Source organism: Salmo salar, chromosome 25, assembly GCF_965601325.2.
Source record: "Salmo salar chromosome 25, fSalSal1, whole genome shotgun sequence".
Lineage (NCBI taxonomy): Eukaryota > Metazoa > Chordata > Actinopteri > Salmoniformes > Salmonidae > Salmo > Salmo salar.
The window spans coordinates 33268077-33283910 of NC_138315.1; positions in this window are offsets into that span (position 1 = coordinate 33268077).

The window sequence follows — 15834 nt, forward strand, 5'->3', positions numbered from 1 at the left end:
CATCTCCTCCTCATGGACTGCACCAGATTTGCCAGTTCTTGCTGTGAGATGTTACTCTTCCACCAAGGTACCTGCAAGTTCCCGGACATTTCTGGGGGGAATGGCCCTAGCCCTCACCCTCCGATCCAACAGGTCCCAGACATGCTCAATGGGATTGAGATCCGGGCTCTTCACTGGCCATGGCAGAACACTGACATTCCTGTCTTGCAGGAAAATCACACACAAAACGAGCAGTATGGCTGGTGGCATTCTCATGCAGGAGGGTCATGTCAGGATGAGCCTGCAGGAAGGGTACCACATGAGGGAGGAGGATGTTTGCCCTGTAACGCACAGCGTTGAGATTGCCTGCAATGACAACAAGCTCAGTCTGATGATGCTGTGACACACCGCCTCAGACCATGACGGACCCTCCACCTCCAAATCGATCCCGCTCCAGTGTAGGCCTCGGTGTAATGCTCATTCCTTTGACGATAAACGCGAATCCGACCATCACCCCTGGTGAGACAAAACCACGACTCGTCAGTAAAGAGCACTTTTTGCCAGTCCTGTCTGGTCCAGAGACAGTGGGTTTGTGCCCATAGGCGACATTGTTGCCAGTGATGTCTGGTGAGGACCTGCCTTACAACAGGCCTACAAGCCCTCAGTCCAGCCTCTCTCAGCCTATTGCAGACCATCTGAGCACTGATGGAGGGATTGTGCATTCCTGGTGTAACTCAGGCAGTTGTTGTTGCCATCCTGTACCTGTCCCGCAGGTGTGATGTTCAGATGTACCAATCCTGTGCAGGTGTTGTTACACATGGTATGCCACTGCGAGGACAATCAGTTGTCTGTCCTGTAGCACTGTCTTAGACATCTCACAGTACAAACATTGCCCTGGCCAAATCTGCAGTCCTCATGCCTAAGCCACATTCACAAAGATGAGCAGGGACCATGGACATCTTTCTTTTGGTGATTTTCAGAGTCAGTAGAAAGGCCTCTTTAGTGTCCTAAGTTTTCAGGACTGTGACCTTAATTGCCTACCGTCTGTAAGCTGTTAGTGTCTTAACAACTGTTCCACAGGTGCATGTTCATAATTTTTTAATTGTACTTTTATTTAACTAGGCGAGTCAGTTAAGAACAAATTCTTATTTTCAATGACGGCCTTGGAACAGTGGATTAACTGCCTTGTTTAGGGGCAGAACGACAGATTTTTACCTTGTCAGCTCAGGATTTGATCTTGCAACCATCCGGTTACTAGTCCAACGCTCTAACCACTAGGCTACCTGCCGCCCCACAATTGTTCATGGTTCATTGAATAAGCATGGGAAACAGTGTTTAAACCCTTTACAATGAAAATCTGTGAAGTTATTTGGAATTTTACGAATTCTTTGAAAGAGAGGGTGCTGTAAAAGGGACGTTTCTTATTTTGCTGTGTTTACAAAGATAGACATTTGGTAAAAAAGCTATTTTGACCATATTGTCAATGTTAACCGAGCTAGCTATCTTCATTACTAGCAATGTCAGCTAGCTGAAATATTATTGGTTGAAGAGTTGTTCCGACATCAAAAGCACTTGAACACAATCATGTCAGAAATGCGACTTGAACGTTTTCCACTTGCGACGAGCACATGAAGGCAGTAAATTTCAAATCAAATCAAATTGTATTTGTCACATGCGCCGAATACAACAGGTGTAGACCTTACAGTGAAATGCTTACTTACAAGCCCTTAAACAACAATGCTTTAAGAAGTTTTAAGTAAAAAAAGATAAGTAAAAAAATTGAAAATGGGTAACAAATGATTAAACAGCTGCAGTAAAATAACAGGCGAGGCTATATACAGGGGGTACCGGTACAGAGTCAACTGTGCGGGGGCATCGGTTAGTCAAAGTAATTGATGTAATATGTACATGTAGGTAGAGTTAAAGTGACTATGCATAGATCACAAACAGAGAGTAGCAGCAGCGTAAAAGAGGGTAGCCCTTTGATTAGCTGTTCAGGAGTCTTATGGCTTGGGGGTAGAAGCTGTTAAGAAGCCTTTTGGACCTAGACTTGGCGCTCTGGTACCGCTTGTCCGTACTGGGCCGTACGCACCACCCTCTGTAGTGCCTTGCGGTTAGAGGCCGAGCAGTTGTCATACCAGGTAGTGATGCAACCAGTCAGGATGATCTCGAGGGTGCAGCTGTAGAACCTTTTGAGGATCTGAGGACCCATGACAAATCTTTTCAGTCTCCTGAGGGGGAATAAGCTTTGTTGTGCCCTCTTCACGACTGTCTTGGTGTGTTTGAACCATGATAGTTTGTTGGTGATGTGGACACCAAGGAGCTTGAAGCTCTCAACCTGTTCCACTACAGCCCCGTCGATGAGAATTGAGTCGTGCTTGGTCTTCCTTTTCCTGCAGTCCACAATCATCTCCTTTGTCTTGATCACATTGAGGGAGAGGTTGTTGTCCTGGCACCACATGGCCAGGTCTCTGACCTCCTCCCTATAGGCTGTCTCATCGTTGTTGGTGATCATCAGCAAACTTAATGATGGTGTTTGAGTCATGTTTGGCCACGCAGTCATGGGTGATCAGGGAGTACAGGAGGGGACTAAGTACACACCCTCCTTAAGGGCCCCAGTGTTGAGGATCAGCGTGGCAGACGTGTTGTTGCCTACCCTTACCACCTGGGGGCGGCCCGTCAGGAAGTCCAGGATCCAGTTGCAGAGGGAGGTGTTTAGTCCCAGGGTCCTTAGCTTAGTGGAGAGCTTTGAGGGCACTATGGTGATGAACGCTGAGCTGTAGTCAATGAATAGCATTCTCACATAGGTGTTCCTTTTTTCCAGGTGGGAAAGGTCAGTGTTGAGTGCAATAGAGATGGCATCATCTGTGGATCTGTTGGAGCAGGTCTAGGGTTTCTGGGATAGTGGTGTTGATGTGAGCCACGACCAGCTTTCAAAGCACGTCATGGCTACATGCGTGAATGCTACGGGTAGGTAGTCATATAGGCAGGTTACCTTCGTGTTCTTGGGCACAGGGTCTATGCTGGTCTGCTTAAATCATGCTGGTATTGCAGACTCAGTCAGGGACTGGTTTAAAATGTGAAGACTCTTGCCAATTGGTCAGCGCATGCTCAGAGAACACGTCCTTGTAATCCGTCTGGCCCTGCGGCCTTGTGAATGTTGACCTGTTTAAACGTCTTACTCACATCGGCTATGGAGAGCATAATCACACAGTCATCCGGAACAGCTGGTGCTCTCATGCAAGTTTCAGTGTTACCTGCCTCGAAGCGAGCATAGAAGTAATTTAGCTTGTCTGGTAGGTTTGTGTCACTTGGCAGCTCGCTTCTATGCTTCCCTTTGTAGTCTGTAATAGTTTGCAAGCCCTGACACATCCAATGAGTGTCAGAGCTGGTGTAGTACGATTCAGTCCTGTATTGACGCTTTGCCTGTTTGATGGTTTGTCGGAGGGTATAGCAGGATTTGTTATAAGCTTCCGGGTTAGAGTCCCGCTCCTTGAAGCGGCAGCTCTACCCTTTAGCTCAGTGCAGATGTTACCTGTAATCCATGGCTTCTGGTTGGGGTACGAACGTACGGTCACTGTGGGGACAACGTCATCGATGCAGTAATTGATGAAGCCAGTGACATGTGATGTACTCCTCAATGCCATTGGAAGAATCGCGGACATATTCCAGTCTCTGCTAGAAAAACAGTCCTGTAGCTTAGCATCTGCTTCATCTGACCACTTTCTTGTTGACCGAGTCACTGGTGCCTCCTGCTTTAGTTTTGCTTGTAAGCAGGAATCAGGAGGATAGAATTATGGTCAGATTTGCCAAATGGAGGGTGAGGGAGAGCTTTGTACATGTCTCTGTGTGTGGAGTATAGGTGGTCTCGAGTTGTTTTCCCTCTGGTTGCACATTTAACATGCTGGTAGAGACTAGGTAAAACGGATTTGAGTTTCCCTGCATTAAAGTCCCCGGCCACTAGGAGCGCCGCCTCTGGATGAACATTTTCCTGTTTGCTTATGGCCGTATACAGCTCAGAGTGCGGTCTTAGTGCCAGCATTGGTCTGCGGTGGTATATAGACAGCTACGAAAAATATAGATGTGTAACACGGGTTGTATAAAGGGGACCAAGGCGCAGCGTGTAGAGTGCCCATATTTACTTTTAATGAATATACTTAAACAAAACAACCGACAACAGTTCCGTCAGGTGACATACACTAAACAGAAAACAACTACCCACAAAACCCAGTAAGAAAAACCCCTACTTAAATATGATCTCTAATCAGAGGCATCGAGGATCAGCTGCCTCCAATTAGAGATCAACCCAAACAATCCCAACATAGAAATAGAAAAACTAGAACTTAAACATAGAAATTGAAAACATAGAACAACCCAAAACACCCCCTGTCACACCCTGACCTACTCTACTATAGAAAATTACATCTTACTAGGGTCAGAACGTGACAAGATGTTGGTAAATCTTGGTAAATAGTGTGGTCCACAGCTTTTTCATGCCAGTCTGATGTACAGTTCCAAAAGTTTGGACAAAAAAAAGTTTGGACTGATTGGCTGAAACTCATTAAGAAGGAAATAAATTCAACAAATTAACTTTAAAACAAGGCACACCTGTTAATTGAAATGTATTCCAGGTGACTACCTCACAAAGCTGGTTGAGAGAATGCCAAGAGTTTGCAAAGCTGTCATCAAGGGTGGCTATTTGAAGAATCTCAAATTCTCAATATTTATTTGTTTAACAGTTTTTTGGTTACTACATGATTCCAAATGTGTTATTTAATAGTTTTGATGTCTTCACTATCATTCTACAATGTAGAAAATAAAACAAATAAAGAAAAACCCTTGAATGAGTAGGTGTGTCCAAACTTTTGACTGGTACTGTATATGTGTGGTATGCCTGGGGGAATGTAGGTATTAACAGATTTGGAGCTCCAGTAGTGGACGTGTGGAGGGTCTTCATGAATGTGAAAGTGTTTTGGGAATGTAAGTTTGAGGCGGGACATGAAGGTTTGCAGTTGCCTATTTGAGTGTGTGTGCCTATGTACAGTATGTGCGTAACTCTGTGAGTCCATATGTAGGTGTAATCACAGGCGGGCGAGGTATCCTGGGCAGTTTGACTTGCGTTGCGGAGCGGTGCAATGCAGTGGGTGACTCAGCTGACAGCTTTCCCCTGGGGAACCATGAACTGGCCATCTGCTGCTAGGCCGATATAAACAGGTGTCCTCCTTCTCCTTCTCCTCCTCCTCTCTGCCTGCCGGTCTGGCCCTGCACCTTTCAAACCCTGCGCTAGTCCATTTATAGAACACACCACTGCGCTGCTCTCCTCTCCTTAACTGGCTCATCTCAGCCTGTAGGGAACTAATGCAACCTGCTCGCCTCACTTGGTTTGATTTAAATCCTTAAAAAAGATGTGTGGGTCTCTTGAAGACGTTGTTACACATGCTGCTGTGCTGCTCGTTCAGTAGAAATAAACTATTAAGGTAGTAACAAAAGAAGGTGAAACTATTTACACTGAACAAAAATATAAATGCAACATGCAATCATTTCACATTTTTTATTGAGTTACAGTTTATACAAGGAAATCAGTCAGTTTAAATAAATTCATTCGGCCCTAATCTATGGAGTTCATATGACTGGGAATACAGATATGCATCTGTTGGTCACAGATACCTTAAAAAAAAGCTAGGTGCGTGAATCAGAAAACCACCTTTTGCTTCATACAGCGCAACACATTTCCTTTGCATAGAGTTGATCAGGTTGTTGATTGTGGCCTGTGGAATGTTGTCCTTAGCTTATGCCTGCCCATACCATAACCCAATCGCCACTATGGGGCACTCTGTTCACAACATTGACATCAGCAAACCGCTCGACCACATGACGCCATACACGCTTTCTGCCATCTACCTGGTACAGTTGAAACGGGGATTCATCCGTGAAGAGCACACTTCTCCAGCATGTCAGTGGCCATCGAAGGTGAGCATTTTCCCAATGAAGTCGGTTACTACACCAAACAGGTCAAGACCCTGGTGATTGTGTAAACCCACAGCTTCATCAGCTATCCTGGTGGTTGGTCTCAGACGATCCCGCAGGTGAAGAAGCTGGATGTGGAGGTCTGCGGTTGTGAGGCCGGTTGGATGTACCAAATTCTCTAAAATGACATTGGAGGCAGATTATGGGAGAGAAATGTACATTAAATTATCGGCAACAGCTTTGGTGGGCATTCCTGCAGTCAGCATGCCAATTGCACACGCCCTCAAAACATGTGGCCTTGTGTTGTGTGACAAAATGGCACATTTTAGAGTGGCCGTTCGTCCCCAGCACAAGGTGCACCGGTGTAATGATCATTCTGTTTAATCAGCTTCTTGATATGCCACACCTGTCAGGTGGATAGATTATCTTGGCAAAGGAGAAATGCTCACTAACAGAGATGTAAACAAATTAGTGCAATTTTTTTGTTGAGAAATAAGCTTTTTGTGCATATGGAAAATTTCTGGGATCTTTAATTTCAGCAGGCTACTGGGCCTGCACTGGGAGCCCCAGGCCTCTAAAGGGGAAGAGGTAGTCCAGAAGCCCAGCTGATGCTCTGTCCTTATATCTCTACTCACCACCACACATGGACACTCTCTATTGTGCAAACACACACAGCATGGGGCCCTGTTAGATTCCTTAGTCTTGCCGTCTTCTCCATAGGGGGGAGCATGTGTGAGGGCTGTTAGTATTGTGTTGGGAGGTGTGCATGTTCGGTGTGTGTGGTGTGTGTTTGTGCACATTGGTTTAAGTGATCCTGAGGGCAGTAGGCCTAAGGCCAGTCCATTGTACATCTACGACCCCCCCTCCCCCCCACCTGCTGTTCATTCAGAGCTGTTGGTTAATAGTGATGGAGTGGATTCCTCCCCTACAAACCCAGAGAAAAGGAGTAAAGACTTCACTGAGATACTATGGCCTAACTCAACAACACTTTCCTCATCATCCAAGAAACAATGTGCCAGTCAGACTAGCACATTAGGAATCCCAGTGTACTCCCTAACAGAGACTCTGGAGACTCTGGCAGGACACGCCCTATACAGACCTCCCCAGTCATTTCAACATGGTGCTGCTGCCATCACCACTATGATATATGACACAGAGACAAGGTCAAATGTGACACCACACGATTCCCATTAATTCACTTCAATCACTTTCAATATGCTTTCTATATTGGTGGACAGCCCTTGAACAGCCATAGCAGTGGTAGTGATTACATTGCCGATCACAGATTCATGCCTGAGTTATCTATCTATGTGGTTGTCATTCATTGTGCATCTGGTGTCTGTTTTTAGCGCTCTCTGATTAACTCATGATGGATCGGCCCCCACTGGCCTTGCCCCTGAAAGGGTGGGGTTCGGACAGGGGTTTGTTTGGTTCAGGGGGTCCAGAAAGAGGGGTGTGGAGGCGAAGGGAGGCAGTGGGGGGACAGCAGGGCGAGTGCCATGTCACCGGGGCCAGAGAGGAACAAAGCCGGGGAGCAGGTCTCCTATGGCCCCGTGCCAGCTGTTAAGCCAAACATCATCTCCATCACTACCCCCAAACACCCAGCCTTTCCCATCTGAATGGGAGTGTGCTGGCTTCTGCTGACACACACATGCACACACACAAACACACACACACGCGGTCGGCCCAGGGGGCCATGGTCATGTCTGGGGCCCACTAGAGACTAGGGGAAAGAGCACATGGGAACATGCAGAAAAACGTGTAAATACATCCACATGCACAGCAGTCACAACTACATTAAACTTGATGACTGAGAAAGGGATGTCTTTCACGCAGAAGTTGTTGGATGATGAGAGAGTGATGAAACTAAAACAACTGTTCCAGACATATGCTGCTGAGATAGATCCTTTGGATGATGGCATATTTAGACAGAAACCATTAGGAGATTTGGCTGTGATTCAACAATCCAAACTGGCCTTGATGAACAAAACCACCTATAAAACAGTTAGTTATAAGTCAATGAGTTGAATAAAAACATATTTTGCACTTTGCAGTATCACACACCATTTCTGAGTTTTTATTGACATAAGTGGTAAACCGTAGTGTTGTAAGCACAATAAGAGGCATGGAGAATGAGACTAAGCCAGTGCTGCTGGAGGAGAGGCACAGTCCCAGAGGGCAGTCATCATTTACTAGTGAATCTTTGTTTTCATTTCAACAACTTACTACTGTGGAAGGACCACCAGAGGGCAGGCTGGACTCACGGATAGTAGCCCAACAAGGCATGTGAGACAAGGTAACCAGAGGCAATTAACCTGTTAGGGCTAGGGGGCAGCATTTGCACGTCTGGATAAAAAAAATGTACCCGATTTAATCTGGTTACTAATCCTACCCAGTAACTAGAATATGCATATACTTATTATATATGGATAGAAAACACTCTAAAGTTTCTAAAACTGTTTGAATGGTGTCTGTGAGTATAACAGAACTCATTTGGCAGGCAAAACCCTGAGACATTTTCTGACAGGAAGTGGATACCTGATGTGTTGTATTGACTTTAAACCTATCCCATTGAAAAACACAGGGGCTGAGGAATATTTTGGCACTTCCTATTGCTTCCACTAGATGTCACCAGCCTTTACAAAGTGTTTTGAGTCTTCTGGAGGGAGATCTGACCGAACAAGAGCCATGGAACGATGATGTCCCATTAGACACCTGGCGCGCGAGTTCATGTTGGGTACCCTCGTTCCAATACGTTATAAAAGAGTATGCATTCGTCCACCTTGAATATTATTCATGTTCTGGTTAAAAAAGGCCCTAATGATTTATGCTATACAACGTTTGACATGTTTGAACGAACGTAAATATATTTTTTCCCCTCGTTCATGACGAGAAGTCCGGCTGGCTTAGATCATGTGCTAACAAGACGGAGATTTTTGGACATAAATGATGAGCTTTTTTGAACAAAACTACATTCGTTATGGACCTGTGATACCTGGAAGTGACATCTGATGAAGAGAATCAAAGGTAATGGATTATTTACATAGTATTTTCGATTTTAGATCTCCCCAACATGACGTCTAGTCTGTATCGCAACGCGTATTTTTCTGGGCACAGTGCTCAGATTATTGCAAAGTGTGATTTCCCAGTAAGGTTATTTTTAAATCTGACAAGTTGATTGCGTTCAAGAGATGTAAATCTATAATTCTTTAAATGACAATATAATATTTTACCAATGTTTTCTAATTTTAATTATTTAATTTGTGACGCTGACTTGACTGCCGGTTATTGGAGGGAAACGATTTCCTCAACATCAATGCCATAGTAAAACGCTGTTTTTGGATATAAATATGAACTTGATAGAACTAAAAATGCATGCATTGTCTAACATAATGTCCTAGGAGTGTCATCTGATGGAGATTGTAAAAGGTTAGTGCATCATTTTAGCTGGTTTTATGGTTTTGGTGACCCTGTCTTTGACTTGACAAAACATTACACACAACTCTTGTAAATGTACTGTCCTAACATACTCTAAATTTATGCTTTCGCCGTAAAACCTTTTTGAAATCGTAAAACGTGGTTAGATTAAGGAGATGTTTATCTTTCAAAGGGTGTAAAATAGTTGTATGTTTGAAAAATTTGAATTTTGACATTTATTTGGATTCAAATTTGCCGCTCTTGAAATGCACCTGCTGTTGATGGAGTGCACCACGGGTGGCACGCTAGCGTCCCACCTAGCCCATAGAGGTTAAGCACAGCTGATGGTACTAATGAGATATTCTCTTTCCCCTACAAGAGAGAGGATGGAACCAGCAAGAGAGGGGAAGATAAACTATCTCTGGAGAATGGCTACGGAGAGAGAGGTGCTATCCAAGAAGATCCATTAAGACGGTGACGAATATGTGATTGTTGTTATAGTTTGAAGATAATCGTAATGTGATCCTGTGTCATCTAAAGAAGATGTATGTTGTTCCTTTGGAGATTCTCATTGACTGTGTTGGAGTGTTTGTATTGTCAGAAATCCCTCAATAGAGAACTGTGTTGAATCAAGAAAACCTACTCTGGACTCGTTTATTCCACCTTTCCACTTTAGAGTGACACCAAATGACTTGGTCCGCTCACACTACCTATTTTGTGCTAACTGCCTTGTTTTTAAGATTGATGCCAAAAAAATCCACTGGTGTAGATATGCTTGACCCGTTTTTATTGCAGTTTTTCACGTCTTGATTGCTGAATCATTAACACGTATTTTTACTTTGACAATCGTAACTGGTACTATCCCCAGGGTTTGGAGGGCAGCCCATGTACCTCCTCTCCACAAAGGTGGTTAACCTGGTGACCTAAATAACTAATCGCCCTATTTCTAAACTTTCCTGCCTTGCAAACATATTAGAATCTTTGATCAATTCTTAGTTAAGATCTTTCCTGTTTGCAAAATGTATTGAAAATGTTCATCAATCTGTCATCAGGCCAGGTCATAGGACCATCTCTGCTTCATCACTGTTTATAAATGATATAGTTAACAGCAGGCAACATTGTGCTGCCCTTTTAATTGACCTGTCAAAGGCTTTTGACACTGTGGACCACTCATTATTAATTCAAAGGTTGTCCAAAATTGGCCTGGATCAGGCTGCATGTAACTGGTTTAAAAACGACCAGAGACAGGACAAAATATGTATTTTATAATGGTGTTAAATCAGGTTTCCTTGATGCTACAAAAGGTGTCCAACAGTGGTCGATTTTGGGTCCTGTACTTTTTACTATCTATATAAACAATATTTGTTTGTCTGTAAAAAAGGAAAGAGAGAAAAAGTAACCTTCACTTGTATGCGGATGATACTACTGTGTATTTTGCTGCCCCTTCTGTTGACAAGACTCTGTCTGATCTACAGTCTGCCTTAGTTGTTTTACAGAAAACCTTTATTGACCTCAAACTAGTATTGAATGCAGGTAAAACTAAGTATATATTGTTTTCTAGCGAGTGTTAAAAGGACACAAATTATTTAAGCATTTGTACTTCGGATGGTGCCCACTTAGATCGTGTCCCTGCTTGCAAATATCTGGGCATCTGGATAGATGACGGACTGTCTTTTAGAAAGCATATTAGCTTCTTTTATTTTCTTCTTCTATAGAAATACACTACCTGTCAAAACCTTTAGAACACCTACTCATTCAAGGGTTTTTCTTTATTTTTACTATTTTCTACATTGTGGAATAATAATAGTGAAGATAATAATAGTGAAGACATCAAAACTATGAAATAACACATATGGAATCATGTAGCAGCCAAAAAAGTATTAAACAAATCCAAATATATTTTATATTTTTGAAATAGCCACCCTTTGCACACTCTTGGCATTCTCTCAACCAAGTAAGTTAAAACACTTTAAAGTACTACTTAAGTAATTTTTGGGGGGTATCTGTACTTTACTATTTATATTTTGGACTACTTTTACTTCACGACATTCCTAAAGAAAATAATGTACTTTATACTCCATATATTTTCCTTGACACCCAAAAGTACTCGTTACATTTGAATACTTAGCAGGACAGGAAAATGGTCCAATTCTCGCACTTATCAACAGAACATCCTTGGTCATCCCTACTGCCGCTGATCTGGCAGTAATTAATAGTTCTAATAGTTCACCTAATTTCAGTTTACGTGGCAAAACAAGTATAGTGTAGAGAATCATTGTACAATATCTAAACTGTTGTGAAATATCTTTTCCATAACCAAAAATATTGGATTTTCAGATGTCTGAAGCTGATGTACAAAACCGAAAGTAAAAGACGCATAAATGACACTTAAGAATGAGAAGCATAGAATTAGAGCACATAGAACAGACCTACAGATTTGTAGACTTGCTTTCAATGGGAATGATAGATCTATAACACATTTCTGTGTGAATGTGGTAAGGTCGCCCAAAAAGTTGAATATTGCTGCTTTGAATGGATTATTTGTGTAAATGTTTGACATTTTACTGCATTGTTAGGAGCTCGTAAGATAAGCATTTCGCTGCACCCACTATAACCCCTGCTAAGCTGTGTACGCAACCAATAAACTTTGATTTGATCCCAGACAGTGGCGACATCATCTACACTATACAGTACCAGTCAAACGTTTGGACACACCTACTCATTCCAGGGTTTTTCTTTATTTTTACAATTTTCTACATTGTAGAATAATAGTGAAGACATCAAAACTATTAAATAACACATCATGTAGTAATCAAAAAAGTGTTAAACAAATCAAAATATATTTTATATTTGAGATTCTTCAAAGTAGCCACCCTTTGCCTTGATGAACTTGTTCTCAACTTGCCTACCTGGTTAAATAAAGGTGAAATAAAAATAAAATTAAAATTAAAATTAAAAAAAAGACAGCTTTGCACACTCTTGGCATTCTCTAAACCAGCTTCATGAGGTATACACCTGGAATGCATGTCAATTAACAGGTGTGCCTTGTTAAAAGTTAATTTGTGGAATTTCATTCCTTCTTAATGCATTCGAGCCAATGATCTACTAAATCAAATACTGCACTATCCATTATCCATAGCATTGAGCCACTGGTCAGTCATGTCAACCAATGCAGTGGTAGTGGAATGGCTTTTGTAATAAGCATGCTGATTGGCTGTAATCAGATCATTCTTTTCCATGTACTCCCATATTTGTCTACTCACAATACCCTCCAATATCTTACTGAGTGAAGGGAGTTGACTAATTGGTCGACTATTGGCAGGAGTAATGAGTTCTTTGCTGTCTTTCAGAATAGGACACAGTTTAGCGTGCTTCCATACATTTACAAACATCCCCTTTTCCAATGACCAATTAAATATGTACTTCAGTGGAGCTGCAATCTGGGGAGCAGCATAGCAAAGTAAAAAATTGTCCATAAGAGCATAATCTGTAGATTTTCCATCGGGTAATGACTTCAATAGGTTTAACACCTCTTCTACTGACACCATTTGTAGACAGAAAGAGTAGGTTTTGTTGCATATAATATGATCATCAATCCATTGGACAATAGCTTGTTTGGAAGAATGGGTGTTTACATTATCTGCAAAATTATTGGCAGTATCAGCTGGTTTTGTTATTGTTCTCCCACCACCAACCTCAACACTAGATAGGCATGATGAGATAGATGTACCAAGTAAGCCCTTAACTGTATTCCATACCTTTCTAGAATCATTTTTAAAATCAATAAATAAAAGCACTTTTGTAAAATAACGTTTTTTTCTTATGACTTAATTTAACTGCATAATTACATAGTGTTCTATAATTCTGTTAATCAATTTCTAGTTTAGATTTGGCTGCTAAAACTTTTGCCATATTTCTTTGAGAAAACATGTCACGCCCTGACCTTAGAGAGCATTTTTTATTCTCTATTTTGTTAGGTCGGGGTGTGACTTGGGTGGGCATATCTAGGTTTCTATTTCTTTGTTGGCCTAGTATGGTTCCCAATCAGAGGCAGCTGTTTATCATTGTCTCTGATTGGGGATCATACTTAGGCAGCCCTTTTTCCCACCTGTGATTGTGGGATCTTGTTTTTTTGGTTAGTTGCCTGTGAGCATGCCATTTGCTTCACGTTTCGTTTGTGCTTTGTTTGGTGAGTTTCAATTTATTAAACTATGTGGAACTCTACTCATGCTGCACCTTGGTCCAGTTCTTTACACGAGCGTGACACATGGATGGATGAGATGGATGAGCCCCAAATGTACTATTTGTTACTGGGGCATGATGGTCCATTACGTCAGTGAGCAAATCAATAAAACATTTTGTAGCGTGATTTAAATCATCCTCTAGATAAATCAGCTCCCAGGGTACAGCAGCCAAATCATTTAAAAATATTTCATGGTAAAGTGTTTTAAAATTTCTCTTTGACCACAATTCTTGGGGGTTTCTTTGGAACCTTGGTGTTCATGGCTATGGTCACAATATTATGGTCTGTCCAGCCCACTGGCATTGATCTGGCTTTTAAGCATTGCAATGGAATACTACAGAAGATCAGATCAAATGCATGTGTCAGGACGGTGACCCAACTTAGTTGATGATCTAGCAGTATCATTAACCATTTCTTTCAAACCACAGTTCTCGGCATATCTCATACATTTAGTTATATTTTAATTATTATGATCATTCCAATTTATATTAAAATCACCCAAGGTAAATACATCTGTTACTATCTGTGGCCTGGTCAAACCCAGTGCATAAATCATCCAGATAGGACACCTTAGAAATAGGTCTATACACACATCCTACCAATATGGGTGCCTGATGAGGCAGATGTACTTGAGCCCATTGTGCCTCTATTTGACATACATTAAGGTCATCCCTCCCATTAAAAGGTATATGATTCTGAATGTACAGTGCTACACCCCCACCATTCCTATTCATGCTCCTTCTAAGTAGACTATATCCATGAATGTTCATTTGCCCATCATTTACAGATGCATCTAAATGCGTTTCAGTGAAAGCCAAAATATGAATATTATTTATGTTGACGAAGTTAAAAACCTAATGTATTTTGTTGGGAAGGCTACATACATTAACTTGAGCTATATGCAGCCCTTTCCTTGTCAAGAGGAGATCAATAGAGCATATATTGGTTATAGTTGAAGTTGTCATGATACACTACAACACAAACTCAGATATGAACATTGAATTAAAATAGCCAGGGAGTTACTCTAGAGTTCCGATACAATTGCCCGTTGATGTAAAGTTTATCCATAACCATGGAAACCTTTTGATTCAGGCAATGCTTTTCATTCATGATGGGATACAGTTTTTTCTCCTTTCATTGATCTCCGTGGGGAAGTGATCATTTACTCCCAAATCAGTTTTTCTGAGTTCTCTGCCCCTGCTCTTAACCATTTCCTTTTGCTTAAAATTGTCAAAACATTCAATAATAGCCCATGGCCTATTCCCAGAGGCCTTACCCATTCTATAGTCTGGAGAAAGTGATATTACACTCAACATCAGTGGGCAGTTTCAGTTGAGTTGACAAAGTCTCAGACAGTGTCCTCACAGCTTCTGCTGTTGTCATTCTCTGGTATCCCTGAAAAGATTAGCTTGTCCGCATTGATTGACACTGTACATCAAGCAAGGTTTCTTTAAGTTGTTTGTTCTCCCTTTGCACCACCTCCACCATGCCATGAATAGAATCTACAGTGTCATGACGTGGCCCTTTCTGGGTATAGATAGTAGCTTCCCCCTCTCTGTCACTATCTCTCTCACTCTCCTACACCCAGGTTCTGTTATCGAGGGTCGTAAATTCCTGGCGGAGACTCTTACCCCTTGGCCATGCAGAAAGAGAGACACAGAGAGAACAAAGGATTTCACATGGTGAACTCCTAAATCCCCAAAATGGGAATTTGAAACAAAATGTCCACTTGTGAGTAGGTGGGAATGGTCCGTGGACACTTAAGGAACCCCACCTTCCCTCATGCCACCTTAAGGGGGAGCTCTTGCGGAACAGGTGCTGCAGGCTGGGGAGCAGGTGCGTGTAGCCCCCCTCCCCCATATCCCCCAGCTGGATGAGGATGACACTCATCTCACTGTGGACCAGAGCCTGGTGGAGCCCCACCTGACAGACAGTCAGTCTTCTGCAGGGGTCAGTGAGGACGAGTAGCCCACTGGCCCCCTGACCTCCCGACCCTGACCCTGAGCTTGAGCTGGGGGTCAGGGTGACCATCAGCCTCCTGCTCGGCTGCATACATCAGCCTCCAACAGTCTGGGGACACAACAGAGGAGTGGAAGAAGTTTAAGTTTTTAACAGTTTATTATTGTTCAATTAGCCTCTTAGAGGGTAGGGAACTGTCTAAAAGAATCAACCTTCTCCAGGTAAGTCATTTCTGCTGTGGATGAAGAGTCTTAAGCCTAATTTCTGCT